This window comes from Pantherophis guttatus, chromosome 1, assembly GCF_059756535.1.
Source record: "Pantherophis guttatus breed Tessera chromosome 1, ASM5975653v1, whole genome shotgun sequence".
In the NCBI taxonomy this organism is placed as follows: domain Eukaryota; kingdom Metazoa; phylum Chordata; class Lepidosauria; order Squamata; family Colubridae; genus Pantherophis; species Pantherophis guttatus.
Genome location: NC_142063.1, coordinates 39,081,956 through 39,100,630, shown reverse-complemented (window position 1 = coordinate 39,100,630; position 18,675 = coordinate 39,081,956). Strand labels below are relative to the sequence as shown.

At 37.9% G+C, this 18,675-nt stretch overlaps 1 long non-coding RNA gene across 1 annotated transcript; it reads right to left on the bottom strand.

Annotated features, from left to right (window-relative positions):
* Window positions 1-714: 714 nt before the first annotated feature.
* LOC148116391 (uncharacterized) lies at window positions 715-17,997 on the bottom strand. The gene is made up of 2 exons (XR_015728450.1): window positions 17,912-17,997; window positions 715-1,268 (listed from the first exon to the last, which is right to left on the bottom strand). It is a non-coding gene; the product is annotated as an uncharacterized LOC148116391 (long non-coding RNA).
* Between the last annotated feature and the right edge of the window lie 678 nt (window positions 17,998-18,675).

Genomic DNA, 18,675 nt, shown 5'->3' with positions numbered 1-18,675 from the left:
TACACTTTGCCGTCTTTATCGCCACTAGGTAGGTCTTAATATGCGACCTTACCAGTGTTCGGTCAGATTCAGCACGACTGGCCCTCCAACCGCTCTCTAGGCGTCTTTTCCGGCGTTTCATCTCCCTCAGCTCCTCGGTGAACCAAGGAGCCGCGAGGGATCGACAGCGGGTCAGAGGCCGCAAAGGCACGACTCGATCCAAGGCCCCACCAGCCGCCCGATCCCAGGCAGCTACCAGGTCCTCGGCTGAGTCGTGTGCCAGATCATCAGGAATTGGCCCAAGCTCCGTCTGGAACCTATCAGGATCCATCAGGCGCCTGGGGCGGACCCATCTAATTGGGACCGCCTCCCTGCGGCGGGGTGTAGCGGTATGAAAGTCCAGACGAAGGAGTGAGAGCTACATCTCTGACAGCTGATGGTATAAATAGCAGTTCTGTCGCAAGTTGCTCTTGTTGCGTTCTGGTTACTTGTTGTTAAGCAATTGGATATTTCTATGATTTAAAGAGGCAGAAGATTTTATAATGGCTCTTGGGTTTTTTTATTATCCGATGTCTTATACAGAATTAGTGTTGAATGAAGTGGAAGCTGCTACTAAATTTTCCAATACTGAGGCCATGCATCAATGAAGATTTGTTTCTATTTGAAATCCCATCTAGTTCAAAGATTCTATGAGTGAACAGAAGTCATCATCACCAAAGTGATGTTGCACACAAATCACCAATATTTATGTATTTATTTAAAATATTTATATAGCTGCCCACCTTATAATAAACTTCAGACAGCTCCCAGGCAAAAAGTAAAACAATATAAAAACCATATTAAAATTACAAAAAATAAACACATTAAAGTATGTTCCTGCTTTGGCTGATTGTCTCTGATAACAGTAGCAAGTTAACTGACATTCTGTCAATGAACTAACCAGTTCAAGCCCTAGGCAGATTGTGAGGCGGTTGGAAAGGGTCTGCTCATTTTCTCTGCAGGACATGAATACAAGCAAGCAAATGATTGAGTTGAGGTGTTGCTGTTGTTGTTTTGAGCTCGGTGATGGTAGTTAATTATCCCTTTCTGAGATCTAAGAGATGCAGGAAGCAGCTTCTGTTTCTGTTATGTTTTACTCTGAGTCTGCCTTGTTTTCATGCAACTATTTCTCTCTTATGATTCATTGCCAAGGATCAGAGCTTTCTGGATCCCTTTGTTGCCATCATTGGCTCATCTGGACATTTGCAATCCGGATCTTGCTCTCATCCTCACCCAGACTGTTTGTTACTCTGTGGAACAGAAATTGAAGAAAAAGCCATTGATGGTTGCCTAGCAACTAGCAGACATATTTACAGTTTAAGAGTTGATGAGAAAAACATAGGCAGGGAATATCAAATATTTACTTCCTTTCTTGTAATACCACCCACGAAAGTAGAAAATCCATGCTGGCTTTAAGCATACCAGCATTGGAATTTAACCTCAAGGCTTCCTCACAGCTCAGGAATGATGTGAGATGAAGGATCTGTGACTGCTTGTTTGCTGAGGGCCTTTGTTGAAAGTGTGAGAGGTGAAGTCAGGTTGCCCAACATGCCCCGAAGCTGAAGTGCACTTTGGCCATGTATGATAGCGATCATGCATTAAATGATAGGCTGAAAAGAGAGCTAAGTGTGAAGTGATATATGCTGGCTGTGTTTCTTTGTGCAAGTGGTTAATTGGAATATCTACATTTGTCACATCATCCTGGTTGTGAAGGGATTGGAACAACAATTATGTTGACATTGGGGATGCCACAGGGAAGAACAATTCCACTGAAGGGGCTTGTGGTATATTTGTTATGTTTATCATAAAGCAGGGTTGGGATTAATTTTTGTTAAAAGTTGTAGTGGGGACAAACTTCATCTGTGCATATAAATACTGCCAAAGCTACTGGCTTACAATTGACTCAACACTGGGAAGAAATGTACAATATCAAGCTAAACACATTTTGTCACTAAATCACATAGGATTAATAGAAACTTCAAGAACAAATTAGATAAGGAAAGTGTATGTGTGTGTGTAATGTGTAATGTGTAATGTGTGTGTGATGGAGAAGTGTTAAATATATTTTCAAGTATTGCCATTTGAACCAATATTAGAATTTGACTGATATTTTTAATTACCTAAAGCTAAAAAAAAAGCCCAAGAATTTTGGCCATCAGTAGATTCAAACATAAGCATATTATATTATATCCACTCCAGCCTAGACAATTCTTCATTTTTCTTACTTTTACATTCAGAAATAGAATCAGAGAGATGAAACAAGCTATTTAGGTCATCAAATCCAACCTGTTGTTCAATCCAGTAATCCAAAATGAAGCATATCCAATAGATAATTTTCCAGTTTCTGACTGAAAGTAAATTTTCCCCACTAGCAAGTCACAATGCTATTCTCCTATCCTAGAAATGGCACAAAACTGTTCCAGCATGAAATGTCACGTCTTCATTGCCAATTTGTACTTAACTTTTGTTGCTCCTGTTACATATCATTGCAGTGACCCGATTTCAAGATAATGAATGACAAACGCTAATACATTTTATAAAACTTAAATCTATCCTTAAATAATAGCTTGAATAAGGAGGAAAAATACCAGGGGTGAAATTCAGCAGGTTCTGACAGGTTCTGGAGAACTGGTAGTGGAAATTTTGAGCAGTTTGGAGAACCGGCAAATACCACCTCTGGCTGGCCCCACAGTGGGGTGGGAATGGATATTTTGCAATATCCTTCCCCCAGGAGTGGGGTAGGAATGGGGATTTTGCAGTATCCTTCCCCTGCCATGCCCACCAAGCCACACTATGCCCACCAAGCCACGCCCACAGAACCGGTAGTAAAAAAAAATTGGATTTCACTACTGAAAAATACTATTCTAACACTGATATCAAGTATGGTTAAGTTAAAAGGTAAAGGTAAAGTTTCCCCTCACACATACATGCTAGTCGTTCCCAACTCTAGCGGGTGGTGCTCATCTCCATTTCTAAGCTGAAGAGCCAGCACTGTTTGATGACGATTCAGTGGTCATGTGGCCGGCATGACTAAAATCGAAGGCACACGGAACGCTGTTACCTTTCCACCAACGCGGTCCCTATTTTTCTACTTGCATTTTTTACATGCTTTCGAACTGCTAGGTTGGCAGAAGCTGGGGCAAGTAATGGGAGCTCACTCTGTTATGTGGCGCTAGGGATTCGAACCGCTGAATTGCCGACCTTTCTGATTGACAAGCTCAGCATCTTAGCCACTGAACCACCCTGTTCCCTTATGGTTAAGTTAAATTTGCATAAATCATGGACTAATGAAATGAAGACAATATCATAGAGTCTTGGGAGGAAAAGGATTGTGCCTTGATATTGTTAGGTATAGGTGGGGCATGACTTTCATCCCAGGAAGGGATCTTACACTTTCCTCAGTATTAAATCGGTTTCACTATCCAAACACCTGGGGTTCCCCCCTCCTCTAATTTTCAACAACATCAAGTTTTCCTATAATTTAGGTCAATCTCTCTTCTGCAGTTAAAAAAAATGATATTGACCTTCTGTGTGATACTGATTTAGAGACTTGAAAACTTTTATCCATTCTGTCAGTTTTACCTTTTTTAATTGATCCAATTTCTCTGATTTTTTCTTAAGGTAATGCAGAGAACTGAAGGTAGGAAGGGTTCAAGATGGGACTGACTAATGCAGAATAAGGTGGACCTATTATTTCTTGTGATTTGGATGTTAACAGTTCTTTTGATGCAACCTAAAATTGCATTTGCTTTTTTGGTGCTATGTCACACCACTGAGTAATGCAGTGGCTGATCAAATACAGTTCCAGTTCACACATACAATTACTATCTGCAGTCATGGCTTTTTATTTTCACTTCTGTTTTTAAGGCACCATCAATAAAAAAAAATACTTTTTATTTCTTCTCTTCCTCTCTGTCCACACTGTCATCTAAAAGGGATGATTTGTTACATTTTTGCTCCTTAAACAACACAAACTCCTGTTAAGTCTCCCTGATTGGATCTGCCAGGAAGTGAACAGATTTATTTTTTAAGTTGTTAAGAATAATTTTAAACTGCATATGATATTAAAAATGTATCTACCATTTTTTTCCTTCTAAATCGAATCACATGAGTTGGTGAGGAGAAATTAGGATTGAAACATCCACTCTGAAGTTGCTATTACTTTGGGGAGAAGTTTCCATTGATGCTATAATATATCAATAAAGGAGGATATTTGTAGCTCAGGATTGGAATGAGGGGTCCTTGTTGCTCTCTGAGCTTGCTTGTTTTCATTAATTGACTAGCACTGATGATGTTCTCTATGATAGTGTTTCAGAATTAGAAGAATGCATCATAACTCATCTTTTTTTGAAGGTTACACATACTCAATTTCTTCAGTGTCTCTTTGCAGAGATTAGATTCTAGTTCCTTGATCATCTTTGTTGCCTGTTTCTAATTTAATTTCTTTGGTTTTTTTTTAATTAAAACTATGATTCTTAGTATTACAAAAAGTGCTAATGTTGAGGGGTCAAGCCAAATAGAATAGATCACAAATCACAGGAAATGTGATTTGTAAATTATACTTATGTTAATACATCCTAAAATTCTGTTTGTTTGTTTTTTGCAGTCACATCACTTTGTTGACTTATATTCAGTTTGCAATTCCAATTCCAAGATCTTTTTCATAAACACTGTAACCAAGCCAGGAAAGTCTGCAATTTGATGATTCCCCTCCCCCCCTTTTTTTGAAGCTTCCCTCTAGTCATCTAGTGCTTCACCAGCATTTCTCAGAGGTAATACATAAGAACTGGTCTGATTAACACCTAACTTTTTCAATATACTACAGCAGGGGTCCCCAACCCCTGGTCCGTGATCTGTGGCATACCAGAAAATGGTCCACACAAGCAAGCAAAGCCCCATCTGTGGGATGCAGGCAGCACATGAAACCATGACCTCTCCGGTCTGCAGAAAAACCTCTCTCTGTGGAACTGGTTCCTGGTGCTCAAAAGGTTGGGGGCTGCTGTACTACAGTATAATTAATTTGTCCAGGAGATTTAAACTCATCCAAAATACACAATTATTCTCTCACCAACTCTGCATCAGTCACAGGCTTCAATCCTGCCCTGTCATCTTCTTCACAATTTCCAGGTGAAGCAATATTTTTAGTACCCCAAAGCATTGTGCCTTCTAAGAAGCTGATATACTGATTCCTTTCCTTTCCTTTCCTTTCCTTTCCTTTCCTTTCCTTTCCTTTCCTTTCCTTTCCTTTTTCCTTCCCTTCCCTCCCCTCCCCTCCCCTTCCTTCCCTTCCTTTCCTTTCCTTTCCTTTCCTTTCCTTTCCTTTCCTTTCCTTTCCTTTCCTTTCCTTTCCTTTTTCCTTCCCTTTTCTTTCCTTTCCTTTACTTCCCTCCCCTCCCCTCCCCTCCCCTCCTTTCCTTTCCTTTCCTTTCCTTTCCTTTCCTTTCCTTTCCTTTCCTTTCCTTTCTTTTCCTTTTTTGCTAGAGAGTTTTGTACTTCAGCTTCATCTGAGCTTTTAATTCCTAGCACCAGCTCTAACCCTAACCATTCGTAACCTGGTCAGCAACACAAGTCAGAAATTTTTCAGAATAACTGTACTTGCAAGAGGGAGAAAAATATATTTTAAAGAGATAAAGTTGTCAACAGATTTTGAAACTTCCCTTTCCTAGAACAAAGGGTGATATAGGAGAAAGATAGTTCATTCAAGATGATTACCTCTGCTGAACTGACATCCCCAAAGTAGATGATGTTAAAGGTAGCCAATTACTGGCCAGAGATTGTTATTTCTGGAGCAGATACATTTACAGATAAAGTGCAGAGAATTAAACAAGAAATCTATTTCTACATGATTTGGTTACTTCTGTACAAGTGATACATAGATGAAACCTTACAATTTATATTGACTGTTTCCTAATATGATTTGATTGCTTGTTTGTACCCTATGACTATCATTAAGTGTTGTACCTTATGATTCTTGACGAATTCCTTGTGTGTCCAATCACACTTGGCCAATAAAGAATTCTATGAATGATAGCAAATAATGAAAGATTCTGTATCTAGGAATATTTGCTGTGAGAATGGGTGAATGCAATAAAAATTTACAACTGTTTGTTATAGTCAGACTCAGGGAGTTATAGACTCCACAGACCAGTGGTGGGTTGCTACTGGTTCTCCCTGGTTCAGGAGAACCAGTAGTGGAAATCTTCATAAGAGAGCAAACCGGTTCGCTCTGAATTTCATTTGGGCACTCCCCCCCGCCCCCGCGTTATACCTACCTTTATTTCATTTGTTTTTTGGTCAGCTGTAAGGCATGGTAGAAGCGATTGCCATGCCTCAGCTGTTTTTTTTTCCAAAGCGCTTGCACAAAGTGCAAGTTCGTCACGCGCAAAGCTGGTGCGCGATGCGAACCGGTGGTAAAACTTATTAAAACCCACCACTGCCACAAACCATGTCTTCTCAATAACATTATATTTGTTTTCTTGGTTCTATCAACAAATCAACTTATTTGTGGGTGTGTATGTGAAGATCCTTAAATAATCTCACATTTATTGTTGCCCAAAGAGGATATTTTCTTCCTTTCTGCTTGACTGATGAATGCTACTAGGGTCTATAGAATGAACTCAGCTATGTGATTTTTTATTTATTTTTTTAAGGAAAGGCTGCAATAATTTAATACTTGGCTTAACAATAATGTTGGTTTCTAATTTAATGAAATATACAATTTCTAATTGTGTTGAAGCCCCTTCATCACATAATGGCATTAGAAAAAGACACTGTTCCAAATAATCTAACTTGCATTTTCTAACAAGAGTAAATTGAACATATGAGAATTTTTCAGACATTGGCTTGAGTGACTTGCTATGGAAGAAAAGCTCATGCTTCTTAATTTGTTCTACTTTGCTCCATAGGTTATATGTGTGTGTGTGTTTTGGAGAATCTGACAAAGATTAAATGAGTATAAACTATACGTGCAGGTTGCTCACAGCATTATAGTCCTTGAATAGGCAAAATCTTTGATTATAAAAGGCAAACATTAATTTCAATCTTTCTGTATGTGCATTCAGACAGTACAGAAGGAGCTGTGCAGGATCTATGCATGAGCAGAAGAATGAGAGAAGCATTACTTGGATAGCGAGTGATCATCATGAGATGCTTCACCCACTGTCTAAGAGTGTGCACAACATTAACCAAGGGCATTTTCATGCCACCACCATTTAGATCAGGGGTGAAATCCAGCAGGTTCTGACAGGTTCTGGAGAACCGGTAGCGGAAATTTTGAGTAGTTCGGAGAACTGGCAAATACCACCTCTGGATGGCCCCAGAGTGGGGTGGGAATGGGATTTTGCAGTATCCTTCCCCTGGAGTGGGGTGGGAATGGAGATTTTGCAGTATCCTTCCCCTGCCACACCCACCAAGCCACGCCCACCAAGCCACACCATGCCCATCAAGCCACGCCCACAGAATTGGTAGTAAAAAAAAATGGATTTTACCACTGCTTTAGATCCAATAGAAAGCTATGTATGATTACTGGATCCTCACTTCTAATGATCTGAAATGCTGAGTACAAGGGACAGTGTCCAAGCCAGTCCAATTTCTTTAGAAACAAAATCAATTGACCACAACTTCATATCAAAGGGCAGGCATGTAGGGCAGAGGAGGAAAAGGGGAGGGAGGGAGGAAGGAAGGAGTTCTTCCATGTCAAGGAAAAGGGGGAAATTAACAAATAGTAATAATTAATTAGTAATTTCACCTTACTTTTTTTTTTTTTTGCGTGTTTGCCTACAGCACTGACAAGCCATCATTTCCCTTATAAGACCACAAGTTCAGGATTTAGGAGGAGAAGTAGTAATTTATTTATTTAATGTATGGCATATCATACATGGACTAGCAATATAAATTAACATTTCAACTAGATTAGTAGAACCCAATAAAATATAAATATTTAAAATATCTATGTTCAAATATTAATGTCAAACCAGGGGTGTCAAACCCAATTGCATCACGGGCTGTATCGTGACATATCGGGCCGTATCGGGCCATATCGGGATGTTTTTTGCCTTTGCAGATCCGGGGTGGGTGTGGCCTGCACTGGTCATATCTGGCCCAGCCAGTTCAACAGGTCTGGTCTAGGCCGTTGAAGTGCAGCATCGTTTACAATAAATAAATCAGATACTGCACTGGTATATGCCCTCAGTTTACAGCCAGTCACAATGTGGAAATAATTCCCTCCAATGGGAAAATGAAACCTCAGCAAAGGAGGGGAAACTAATATCATAGCAATTTCATTTACTCCAAGCCAGTGTCCTCCCAACATGGCTGACATTCTGGGAACACAGATCTGTGGACCTTCTTTCAGAATCCTTCAGTGGAAGGGCCCGTGAAAGGCCTCTAATGGTGGATCCCAATAACTAGGAGCCAGAAATCTTCCTTACTTGATCTCATCTATGGCAATTCCGTCTTCCAGGACAAAATTCATCCTCTGAGAAGACCAGATATGTGAGAAAGTATTTTACAAATAATAGGAATTGACAGCTCTTCATCATAATGAGTACAAAACACTGCAAGGGTCTTCCAGGGCAGGAATTAATTCACAATCCATTTGCTATGTTTGCTTAGATCTCAATTACTTCAGATGTGACAGAAAATCAGGCTCTCCAATATGTGTGTATGATTATTTTCTTTGAATGTTGCAGGAAAAGCATGAATTGTGTGGGTAGCTGCTTACTATAGTGCTTGCTGGAGTTTGTCATATTTAAAGCCCTTCTGGAAATTCTCTAGAAATCATTGTCTGAAGCAAGTTGCAACATTTAAATAGAAAATAAACAATAATAGGAGGAGGAGACCAGTTTGGCTAAATAACAAATGTGTCCCTACATTTGTTATTCTGTCCTTAAAATGAACCTTCAACATTGGCTAGTGCATGCATGCCAAAGTATACTGAGCAGAAGTACTTATAAATCCAATTGAACATAGCAATACCAGCAATAAGCATTCTGCCATAAAGCAAAACTGCTGTTGAAAATATAATGAAGCACAACACATAGGGTTGTTAAGTCTTTGTACTGTCATCAAGGACATCAATCAGTCTGACCAGGGTGTAGCAAGTGGCATTTTAATACCTGTGGTGATATCTGAAATATATAGCTACTTCATTTTTTTTAGTGGCTTAGTAAATACCCAAGCACGCACGCACACACAATTTATTAAAATATATTTGTGTGTTTGTATAAATGGGTAAATGGTAAACACACACATACACACACACCATTTACTAAAGAGTGTGTGTGTGTGTATGTGTGTGTGTGTGTGTGTGTGTGTGTGTGTAAAGGAAAAGGCCAAACTTCAATTTTGTAATGTTCCTTTAATCATACAGTGAATGGAGTAAGAAAAATCAGACATCCCATTTTGCTTTCGTCGTATCTCCCCAATCAAAGCTTGTGGATGTTGTTGTTGTTGTTGTTGTTGTTGTTGTTGTTGTTGTTGTTGTTGTTGTTATTATTATTATTATTATTATTATTATTATTATTATTATTATTATTATTGGTCTTTCTCAGGCTCTTCAGTTGCTGTGTACAAACAATGGATTCCAAATACAAATTTTGAAAATGCTGCTAATTGGGATCAAAACCGAATCCCATGTGCCAAGGATACCGTTCTTTTTGGAAGTAATAAGGTGCTTAATTTTTGAATCAAAACCAAATTTACCACAGCTGGTCTTTTCAGGAATGTGGTCTTTACATGTCTTTATTCCTTCCAGATTGTATCAGTTTTTGTCCAGGCATCCCACTCTTTAACAGATATGGTAAGTATACTCATTATTGTGACATGTTGAAGCAGAGTAATGCCTAAATATATTACATACTTAAAATTATACTGCAGGTAAGTGAGAGATTATTATTATTATTATTATTTTAATTTGATTTATATGCCGCCCTTCTCCGGAGACTCAGGGCGGCTTACAATGCGTTAAACAACAGCCTTCATACTTTTGTATATTTATACAAAGTCAGCTTATTGCCCCCACAACTGGGTCCTCATTTTACCTACCTTAGAAAGGATGGAAGGCTGAATCAACCTTGAGCCTGGTGAGATTCAGACTTACAATAATTGCAGACAGCTAGTGTTAATCAAAATGCTTTTAGTCTGCTGAGCCACCAGGCCCTGGTGTGGTATGTGCCATATATATATATATATGTATGTATGTATGTATGTATGTATGTATGTATGTATATGTGTGTGTGTGTGTGTGTGTGTGTGTGTGTGCCTTCTTAAGTTTTCGCGGGTGTGTATATGCAAAAAATTAAAATCTCGGGTGTTTTCCCATGTCATGTTAAATTAATTAGTTAAAATGTTTAAAATTCTGGTTAAAATCCTAGCTTAAAATCTTCCAAAAATCCTTACAGAGCACTCTGCAAGGTCCTTTAAAACCTTAGCTAAAATCCTACCTGTTGCAATATTTTCAGGATCAGACTCAATAAAGATAATAGGAGTTAGAGCTTTAAATATATTTCTTTTTAATTATGATAGGCATTCTATATTCACTGAATATTCAAGGTAGAAGCAACGAGAATGGTGAGGGTAGCTCCTTATATATACAAGGGGTGGAGCTAGGAATGGGAGTGGTAAGTTATGAATACATTAAAGTCCAAAGAATAAGTTAACCTCTGATGTTCCATATATACATTATTTACACATTGGAGAATAAGGCATTTACATCTGACAAATCCCCCTCTAAATGCCGGTTCGTTACACAACACCAATTACATTCTGATTCAGGACAATATAATACATATAATTTAGAAGTTAAATATTTGTGTTGTTTAGAAGGTAAGGGTTTTGTTAATATGTCAGCTAATTGTTCAGAAGTATCGCAATGTATTGCTTTAATGAATCCGTCTTGAGACAGTTGTCTCACATGCTTAAACTTTATATCAATATGCCTGGACCTTTGTCCAATTGCATCGGATCTGGATATTTCAATGGCCGCTTTATTGTCTTCATGCATAATAAATGGTAAAGTGGGTTTCTTCCAAACATCAGTGATCAGATCATTGAACCATACAAGGTTATTTGCAGCCTTGGACAAACAAACATATTCCGCTTCTGTAGTAGAAGTGGCTACTAGTTCTTGTTTACCAGTATACCAGTAAACTGGACAATCATTCAATAGAAAAACATAACCAGAAGTACTCTTTCTGCATGATGTATCACCAGCCCAATCTGCATCAGCATAACAAGTAATTTTTGGTTCTCTGTCATTATTGGGTTCCAGCATTAAACAAAAATCTAATGTACCCTTCAGATATCTTAGAATTCTTTTGACAGCTTCCCAATGATACAAGGTTGGTTTACTAACATATCTTGACAATAGATTGAGAGGTAATGCAATATCTGGCCTAGTCCAATTAGATATATAAAGGAGTGAACCTATAACTGATCTGTAAAATGTGTTGTCTTTAAACTCAGGGGAAGATTCATCAGTGTTTCTAAGAAAATCAGTTTGCATAGGGGTGTCACAGGTTTTGGCATTATTTAAGTTACATTTGTTTAGGAGTTCGATGATTTTATCTTTCTGTGTAAGTTTGAATCCCCTTTTAGTTTTGTTAATTTGCACACCAAGGTATTTATTCACTTTACCCAGAGATTTCAGTGAGAAGTGTTCATTTAACTTATTTACAAAGATTTCCCTGCTCTCTTTATGCTTTCCAATGTATAAAATATCGTCCACGTAAATTAATACAAATTCAATATGATCATTACTCTTTTTTACAAAGAAACAATTATCAGCAGTGGTGGCGTTGAAATCCATGGTCTTAAGTACTTTTACCAAGCAATCGTACCATCTTTTGCCGGATTGCTTTAATCCGTACAGACTCTTATTTAATAACCAAATTTCGTTCTTATTAGTGTATTGACTGTGTGGTGCTCTTACATATATTTCCTTATCTAATTTTGCATGTAAGTATGCGGTCTGTATGTCATATTGGAATACGTCCAGATTGAGTGCAGATGCTACTACAAGGGCTGTTTTGACACTCTCTGTTCTCACTGTGGGTGAATATGTATCAGTATAGTCTTCTGGATATTTTTGTGCATAGCCTTGTGCAACTAGTCTAGCCTTGTATAAGGTATTGCCTCCTTCTAAGTTCTTAATTTTATAAATCCACCTGGTACCTATAATTGTTTTATCCTTAGGTGCGATCGCAGGTGTGAATACATTTAATCCTTGTAAACTTTCCATCTCTTTTTCCATAGCTAGTTCCCATTTTTCTCTTTCTTCATGTGGAAGTTTCAATACTTCTTCATATGTATTAGGTGTTATTTGTTCTCCATTCATATGCATTATGTAATCTTTGTATTTATTTGGTATTTGGTTTCTATTGTTTCTAATAGTTCTTTCAGGCTTGCTATGGTTATCATGCAAATATCTAGCTTCCTTTTTTGTTAATGTGTCTGTCTTTATTTTATGCTGACTATTAGTCCAAGTTTTGGTTTTGTTCTTACTTTTGTTAATATTTTGATTTTCTGTTGTTCCTTCCTCGCAAGATATCGTATCTTTACATTTATTAGGAAATATTTCATTAAGGTGCAATTTTGACCAATTGGCCTGTTCATGGAACACAGCTGTTCTGGATACTATAAATTTGTTATTACTATCAATAAATCTGTACCCTTTGGTTCCAGTTTCGTATCCCATGAATCTTAATCTCCTGGATACGTTTTCTCCCTTTCTCCTCAATTGTTTAGGTATGTGTACGTCTGCAGTGACTCCAAATATGTGCATGTGTGATAATTTGGGTTTTCTATTGTACATCACCTCATATGGTGTCTTATTCACAATACTGGACCAGGTTCTATTTTGAGTGTAATTCGAATAATGTAATGCCTCTGACCAAAATTGTTTGCCTAAACCAGCATCCTCTAATGTGCACCTAATCATGGTTTGTAGTGTGGAATTTTTCCTCTCTGCAACTCCATTTTGAAATGCAGAAAAAGGATTGGACGTGAAATGTAACATTCCTCTATCCTTTAACCATTGGGAGAATTCTTTAGACATGAACTCACATCCCCTATCTGTCATAATTTGCTTTATTCTGATATTATGTTGTGTTTCTATACGTTTGTAGAATTCCTTAAATTTCTGAAATGTTTCATCCTTGTGCTTTAATGTGTAAACAAAACCATATCGGCTGTAGTCATCCACTATTGTTAGGAAGTAACGTTTTCTATAGGTAATTGAGGGACTTAATGGACCAACTAAGTCCATATGTACCAAATCAAAAATATTGTTAGTTGATCTGTTAGATTTTTTTGGTCTGGGACTGGTTTTTAGTTTGGTGGATTTACATACTGAGCATTCCAAATAATTTTCACAATTTTTTATTTTGACACCTTCTGCGTGTTCAGTCATTTTTTGTACTACAGGAAAGCTTGCATGTCCTAACTTCCTGTGTAAGATGTGAGCACACTCATCATGAATTGGTTTACCTATTTTTGGTTTCTTTTCCTTGTATGTATTTTTGTGATCATGAGTTATTCTACACTCATCATTGTCACTGTTACTGACATTTTCATCATCTGCTTCAATACAATCTTCCATATTTGAATCAATGTTATGTAAACATCTTTCTTTAGTTATCAGATAGGGTAGACCTCCTTTTATCATTACAGTACCTACATTTGTTTTGTTCTTTTCTATAGTTGCTTTCCCTTTTGAGAAAACTATATTGATATCAGATTCTCTGCTTAATTTTATGGCACTTAGTATGTTGTGAGGTATTTCTGGGATTAATAATACCCCCTCTATTTTCCCTAGACCAGGCAAGGTCACATTTCCTTTGCCTAGTACTTGAACCTTTTCTTGATTAGCTACCTTTATCACAAACTTATCTTCTATAAATGAAGATAATATACTTTTGTTGTTAGTGGTATGATTTGTTGCACCAGAATCAATAAGCCAATTGTTATTCTCATCCTGCTGTGTTCTGGTGCTGTCTTGTTTATTTAGCCCATTCAGTGACCCAGATTTCCTCTCTTTTGAATTTTCTCTACCCCCTCTACCTTCTTTGTAATTTGGTGGACTTCTATATTTGTGTCTATCTGTGGGAGATTGTCTGTAATTATATTTGCTCCTATATTCTGGCCTATGTCTCTCTCTTGAGACTTTGGGACAGTCTCTTCTACTATGTTCCCTGGATCCACAATTGTAGCATCTAAAGGCCTCATTATGTTTATCTTGAAAGACTACTTTCCTAAAAGGTTTGTGGTCTGTTTGGTTACTGGATCGATTTTTTCTTGAATTGTCTTCTGCTATCAATTTGTTAGATAGACTTTCTATGGATAAATATCCCAAATTAATGGTATCTAAGTGTGACATAAAGCTATCCCATGATGGATCAAGTGAATTGATAATAACACTTTTCATTGTTTGATCTGAAATCACTTCCCCCCTCAATTGTAGCTCAGCTCTTATTTTGTTTAGATTTATCAAATGCTCACTTATAGAAACCCCTGGTTTTACTCTAGAGGAAAAGAAATCCTTAGACATTCTTGTGGTTGTAGCTACGCTATCGCTGTGAAATAGATTAAACATGCATTGAATTATTTCTGATACAGTTAGGTTTGGTTTGATGCTATGATACATTGCAGGAGACACGCTAGATATTATTATGAAAAATGCTCTATGATGTAAACAATCTATTTTTAAAGTCCAAGGTCTTCTTGGAGGGCTAGTTATAAAGAATAGTAAATTTTCTTTCATGAAAATAACCTGAAGCTGTTGATACCACTCTTGTAAATTAATGCCATCAATTCTAAGTTTTGGGAAGTCACTGGGTAAGTTATCTACATTATTCTGTCCATTACTTACAACCTGGGGCAGTCCGTGATCTCTCAAGTGCAGGAAATTACAGAACGGCATTGGGATGCTTGCAATGAGTCTGCGCGGTTCTCTGGCCAGTTCAAGTCCTTCTGGATCGTCTACGTAGTTTCGCACATGCGCGTTGCTCATTTCTTCTTTGGTGGCGTCGTGGAAGGTTCTCTCCCTTTCAGCTCTCTCGATCCGCTCCTCCTCAGATGAGTCGGTCTCTGGCTCGGTTTTTGGGGTTCTGGTGGTGGCGACGGTTCTTTTCTTCTTTTTGTGTGCGTTGGTATTCGATCTTGTCTGTGGTGTAGGGCGAAATCGGCATGGCTCTCTGGGCTCGGGCGTCGTCGCTTTCGAAGTCAGGATGGGAGCGTGCAGGTCTTGAGTCGCCGGTTTGATTTCTTGCTTCTTCGTAGATGTCTTGGTAATTTTCAGTCTTGGCCCAAAAGCAGCAAAAAGTGTTTTCATTGCTGATTTTACTTGAGATTTTGTTAAATCGTCTTCACTTTCTGATTTTGGATCATCTGAAGAGTTTGAGACTTCTTTCTCACTTTCTTCGTCTGATAGTGTTTTTCGCGCCAGAAATTTTGAACTGAGCGTTTTGATTGGCTCTGCTCCATTCTCTTTTGAAGTTCGTTGAAACCAAGATGGCTGCCATTCAAAATTTCGCGCGGGATCACATCTTTTCTTTTTAACAACTATTTTCTCAGTAGTCATCTCACTTACGGTTTTTTGATCTTTGGGTTTTTCTTTAATGACGTTTTTCTCTCTCGCTGCTCCGCTGTTCTTCAGCATCTCCTGGAGGTCCGCGATGAGACTTTCATCATTCTTTTGGCTTTTTAGTATCTTTAATATCTCTGACCTGAGTTCGTTATTTTCTATTTCGATTTCTTTCTGGTCATTATTTTCACTCATTAGTTCTTCTTCTTCAGTGGTGTATTCTTCGGATTCTCTCGAAATCGCATTGGTGGATTCGTTGATCATCTCTTGATCAGTTTCTATTTCTTTGCTGTAGGCCCTGGTGTTGGGCCTATCTTTCTTGGACATTTTTAATTACTTATTGAGTCAATTAACCATCCTCTGCTACCAGAGTGTTGCAATATTTTCAGGATCAGACTCAATAAAGATAATAGGAGTTAGAGCTTTAAATATATTTCTTTTTAATTATGATAGGCATTCTATATTCACTGAATATTCAAGGTAGAAGCAACGAGAATGGTGAGGGTAGCTCCTTATATATACAAGGGGTGGAGCTAGGAATGGGAGTGGTAAGTTATGAATACATTAAAGTCCAAAGAATAAGTTAACCTCTGATGTTCCATATATACATTATTTACACATTGGAGAATAAGGCATTTACATCTGACACTACCAGTACCTTAAAAGTTTTTCTTTCTAGCAACGTTTCGACAGGCTCACAACCCTGTCATCTTCAGGCTCTTATCTAGTTTAGAAGCTATGGGTGTGTTGCGAGGTCGGAGCTGTCGCTTTTCTATGTTTGCTGCTGCTGACGTATGCTGGTTAGCCTGTAACTCTGTGTTGTGATTGGAGGACAGCAGTTTTTCTTCCTGCTTCCTCATCCTGGCTGTTTGGCTACGTGTTACAGGCCTAACTTTCTCAGGTTCTCTATTATTATCTGTCTGCTGTAGAGGGGAAAGGATTCTGGTAGGCATCACAGCACCCTTGATTGTTAGTTGAGATCTCAGCCTGTCTCCTGGCTCGATTCTTCACCAAATTGATCACAACTCAGGGTAACTACATGGATGCAGCCATATTGTTTTTTTCTTTGGCAAAATGGAATTGGTCGGAACTTCCTTATTCTAGGACTCTAAAAGAGATATTATTATTGTTGTTGTTGTTGTTATTATTATTATTATTATTTAGATAATAATCTAAAAATTATTTTCTAGTAAAGTCTACAGCCTTAAACTTTATATTCACTTATTAATCAGAACCAACTATGCTTAGATTTAAATCAATTTAGTTGAGCTTTGCCATTTGTTTTGACTTTTAAGTCAGTACCTTGTCCTTTTACTTTTATGTAAGAGCAACTTGCTTCTGCTTAGTGACACATGTCAGAATTGCCACTGCTTACTTAAGATTCTTGAAAAAATAATGTTGGTCAACCTGGATGGACTCAATATTAGCCAGAATTGAATTCAGGAACTGCAGGTCTTCTGTGTTTAAAGATGTACATATTGCCATCCCAATTTGGAAGGAGAACCCTAGAGACTGATAGCATTTTTATGGCAGATTGTTTATTGGGGTATGTATGCAGGAATAAAGTGAGGATTCATAGGTTCTCATAATCAATACTCCACACAATTCTTGTTCTTAATCTGTTTCAAAGGGAACCACAGCATCATCAAATTTCTTGCAGCAAAAAAGTCAGCTCTTTACCTCCTTTTCAAGCCTATTTTCATAACAGATGACTTAAAAATGTATGGATAAGATTTGCCCTCTCCACTTGGTCTAGTATAATGCAAAATTGAGTCATCTTTCTTCTATAACTTATGATTTCTTGGGACTAATCTAACTTCTGCTGAAAAAAAAACCATTTCCTTTGTCACATCTGAAAATGTATTGGCTCAGGAAATCCAGACAAACATTCTGCTCATAGAAAGCATAGTCAAAATTACGGTACATTTTGACTCTACCAACATCTTGATCAACTCACAAGCCTCGACTCACATTACTTTATCGAGCTAGTTCCTGAGATACTCAAACCAAATATTTAATAATAAATATTCTTCTGGTTTGTTTGAATAAATATGGTTGTATATTTATTCTCCACAGTGCTCCTGTCATTGCATGCTTCCCTTTCCTACAAAGTAAGAACTATTCTTGGAGCAGCATTTTTATGTTCATTTTTCTTTTTGTAGGTTGGGTACATGAGCATTGGAGGGGGAGAGTTGGGTGCCACAAGTTTATAATTCTTTGTAATATTTATAACTGTATCTTGAAACCAGCAAGTAATAAATCTGAAGTAGGCAACTTGTTGCTGAACTACAATTCCCATCCTTTTTCCCTTACCTGCTAGGGCTTCTGGGAATTAGTTCATTACCACTTGGACTACCACAGGTTCTGTGCTTCTCCAATCATACCACATAGATTCCACATTAAAAAGTACCTTCGGTTTTGGGCCAACATAGATTATTTCTCTCTATTTTCCTTCTCCTCAGCTATCTCATTTACAATACTCTTGTTATTCCTCAGTTATTCATATCTCCTCTCCACTCAGAATATTATTTTTCCCAAATTATGATGGGACTCTTATTCAGAAACAAAGAGTTGCCAGGAAACTGGCAACTAACCATTAGTTCCAACTGATGGAATCTTAATGAACCTTCTGAACTGTTGACTAGCAATCAACTAAAGAAAAGAATGGAATAGCACCTTACAGCTAGAATTGTCTTATCTCTTTTCAATCTGTACACGCTCTTAAGAAACCTAAAGCATTGAATAGGAACAATTCTACATTTGGAAAGAGCCAGGCTATGTAACTAAGTGCCTTCCCCTGCTTGTGTTTTCTTGTTAACACATTTCTTCTTGTTTCAAATGCTTGAGCTTTTAAGAATGGGTTGTGCCCTAAAATGACCCTTTCCCTCTAATAGCTTCATTTCACTATTGCACACTTGGGCATTCTTAAAGCATTTAATAGCCTAGTCAACATGCGCAAGTGAAGCGAAATTATTTTGAAGCACACAGCCTTTTGGTTGCTGCTGTAAACAATGACTCTGTCAACATATCTGCTTTTTCATTTACCCCCCTCAAACAGCATTCGTCCTAGGAACCTC